Consider the following 3,944-nt stretch of genomic DNA (forward strand, 5'->3'; position numbering starts at 1 on the left):
AGGATATATATCGATATATCCTGTTACATATTATATCCTATCTATACATTTATATCCTATGTCTGTCTCTGTGTATATATAGAGAGATTTTTTGGCTCATGTGATTATGGAAGCTGGCAAGTCTAAAATTCATGGGATACAACAGCAGGCTAGAAACTCCGGCAGGATTTTTGTGTTGCAGTCTTCAGACACCGTTTCTTTTTCTTTGGGAAATCTTTACCCTTAATGACTTCATCTGACTGGGTCTACCTATATTATAGAGAGTAACCTGCTTTACTTAGAGTCAACTGATGGTAAATATTGATCATACCTAACAATGACCTTCACAGCAATATCGAGACTAGTGTTTGACTAAACAACTAGATACCATAGCCTAGCCAAGTTGACACATGGAATTAACCACTACAGTGGGGGTAGTCGTTTGTTTTTTTGGCTTATTCATTCCCTCCTCCAAAATATCTACTGTAAAAGTGTGTACAGTCTTCCTGAATGTCTGAAGAATTGGGCTATGATGGCATTTGTTTTCGGTCTGCCCTTCAGTAGGCCGTGGGCCTGCTAAAGGCAGAGGTCTACCTATTTTGGTCACCACAACATCCTCAATATTGGTTAATTCCCTTGACTGGCCGCTTGGCTAAACAGTAAAAGATTTAGATTTGGGTGCTGCTCTGACTTTTAATTTCCTCCCTTTGGGAGTGTCTCAGGACCTTTCTCCACTTCCTTTCCGCTTTTGTGCGGACTTGCATACTCCTCCTCGTCTCTTCATCCCCCTGTCTTTCTGGCTCCTTGTTTCCCATCCCTTTTATTTGGCTAATGCTCTGTGCCTAATCACGTTAGCCAGCATTGGCATTATAGAGATGTTTGCAATCCAACCCAGGTCTGATTATGAGCTCCAGCAGCCCCAGGCTACTTTAAGAATGTGTTGATTGGTGGGGGTTGGGAAGCCCCCAGAGGGGGCCAGCATTTTTGGCTGATGGAGCCGCCCACATGTGTGTCTGGGCACCGCAAGAGAGCCTGGGCTGGTTGGGTTTTGGTTCTCTCCTTGATCAGGCTCCTGGTGGGGTATTTATCCTGGCTGGGTGTCTAAGCCCTTCCTGATTGTATTAAGCCTCATGAAAGTGAGGCCCCAAACAATCCAGCTAGTGTGGCTAGTGCTGTAACCACAGCAAAGTGTGCCCTGTATTTCTTGTCATTCTCTGTTTGAGCTCATTTCAACTTTCTCCCAGCACTGGGAGTATAAAGAAACTGCCACGTGTTTCTCTGGTTTGCAAGCATTACCTCATTTCCCTTGTCTCGGATATTAATTCAGAAATATTTATTAAGTGATTTCAGGATTTGGGGCAATTTTGAAAGCATTCAGTTCAGATTCCAAGAAGGATGCCATGAGTTTAAAGGAAATTAGCTACCTCTCTCTTTCTATTTTCTCAAAAGCACCCTATATTTTTCTTTAGTACATTTTGCTTTCTTGTCATTGTTCCTTTAATTATTTACAATCATTCCCTGAATGTCTGTCTTCTCTATCAGTCTTTTACAATTTCCATCTGGACAGGTTCATGAGTGGTGTCTTCATCACTGTATTCCCAGGGGGAGGCACAGTAAGTTCTTGGCCAGCTATTGCCTACATTTTGATTGACAGAGATATTGCATCCTACCTGGAAGGTGTAATTATATTTTTGAAAGTTTGTACATAGCACAGAGGAATATGTAGTTGTACATAGTTAAGGATCCATAGTTGTATTCTTGGAATCAACTTCAAAGCCCATGCTTTATCACTCAAAGAGCCTTAAAGTGTTTCTTCCTTGCATTTCTTAAAATATCTGAGACATGACTACCTGAGTCACCATTCCTAGAGGGGCTGGTGTGAAATGAAATTACTTTGGGTTGTACGGTTGTGAAGAGACACATTCCCACTTGTGTGTATATTGTAGTATACTGTACTTTGCTAAAATTGGGGACTCTGTGAATCACACTTCCTGGACTCATATCCTGGTTCTACCAGTTTCTAGATGTTCCGCCTGAATGTTGTATGGCCTTCAGCACAATGCTTGCCATCCCTATGCCTTAATCTATTCATCTATGAATGGGGATAATGATAGTCCTCACCTCATAGACTTGTTTTGGGATTGAGATAAGTAATATAGAGCACTTAGGTCAATGTGTAGCTCAAAGTAACCTAAATAAATGTCAGTAATTATTATCATTTCTATAAATGTGTGGTAGTAAAATTGTCATTGCATGCATGGTGAGTTAAAAAAAGGGAGCTTTTTAGGAGGGAAACTCTTGTCACTGAAAACCACATGGGCTAGATGGAAATGTAAGTGGGCTCTGATGTAAGTAGAAATAATGCTGATAGTCCAGGACATAGCACTCTAGAGAAGGGTCAGTATAGAGAAAACATATAGTTCTTTAGCCATTGGCATGGATGAGCCAAGCATTGGGATGACAGAATTTAAGAAATGAGAGATACATTCAACCAGTGACTAGGAGTGTCGGTGGAAGTTGACTCATTTGGCATCTGAGTGCTTCCAACCATTCTCACCTGGCTTCAGCACAAATGGTCATTTCAATCCAAAAGTTCAGTCCAACCAACATTCAAGGAGAGCTGGTGGCTTGCCTTTGTGAAGTCCAGGCTCCAAATCATCATCTCGCCTGGCTGGCTGTTTGTTGGGATTGGGCAATTCTGATGGTGGCATCTGCCAGTTCCCCCCGCACAGTTATTGGGGTCAGAATCTGCATTGTCAACCAATCACTCGCAGCACCCCAAACATTTCTGACCTCAGAATACGCTTGTAGCAAGACAGATTGATCAGAAAATGTATTGTCCTGACGTTTTTAGCAAACACAAATGACTAGCCATAAATCCACAGTGATACAGCTTTGTCATCACATCCCCCAATTCATTCTATAGAACGGGCTTGAAATATACTGTTGGAAGTAAAAATCAGCCTGGCATGTTCCCTTCCTAGTCTTCTTCTCAACTTGGCCCACAGGACTGTTTCTGGCCAATTGAGGACTAGCTTTCCTTTTTTTTTTTCACCTCTTTGAAATGAAAGACTTAGTTTTAATTGACTGAGGTATAATATTATTGTATTAAAAATGATATATTACAGATCATAATATATATATTTTTTTCATCCCAAGTAACTTTTCACACCAACTGGGTTATTTGATATTTTCAACCACCTTGTGAGGTAAGTTTGGTGGATAAGGATATTATTAATTTCCTTTTGAACTTGGACACTCAAGGAGGGACAGTGATAACTTACGTTGGTGAAACTGGTGTTATTAATAGCTAATACACTGCAGTTACCTTGTATCAAATACTATTGTAAGTGTTTATTTAATCCTCAGAGTGAGCCAAGGAAGAAGTCACTGTTATTATCCCTGTTACATGGATGAGGAGACTGAGACTTGGAGAGATGAAATCAACTGCCCAAGATTATAGCTGGTAAGTGATGGAGCTGAGATTACAACCTTTGTAATCTTGGCTTCAGAGTCTATATTCTTATCTGCTGTCATATGTTGGATGATACAGTCCTTGGTCTCAGGGATTTTCAGGTGATTCTTGCTCTGGTTACTGTCTCCTTTTACCAGTTTCCTGTCTTCTTTAAGGACCTCCTAATCTTAGATGGATAATGTATGTTCCAAAATGAATAGAAATATGTTTATTTCTTTATTATAAGAGCAACAGCAGTAGCTGGAGAAGAAAACGGGAACCAGCTTCAAAATGATAATGAGATGAAAGATTGAAAGCTTATGAGAAGCTTATGAAAGTGCTGCTGAAACTATTGTCTCATTCTTGGTTGTTGCCAAGGACTCCTGTTTGGCTTCCTGCTCTGTGTGGTTTATTCTGTCGAAGTAGGAGGAGGCATATCAATGCTGAAGTCAGACTCACTGTGGGGATGGGGAGGGTCCTTGTCAGTTGCATTTTCTTTCTTTGTAAACTT

This window comes from Dama dama, chromosome 11 (assembly GCF_033118175.1).
Source record: "Dama dama isolate Ldn47 chromosome 11, ASM3311817v1, whole genome shotgun sequence".
NCBI classification, from domain to species: domain Eukaryota; kingdom Metazoa; phylum Chordata; class Mammalia; order Artiodactyla; family Cervidae; genus Dama; species Dama dama.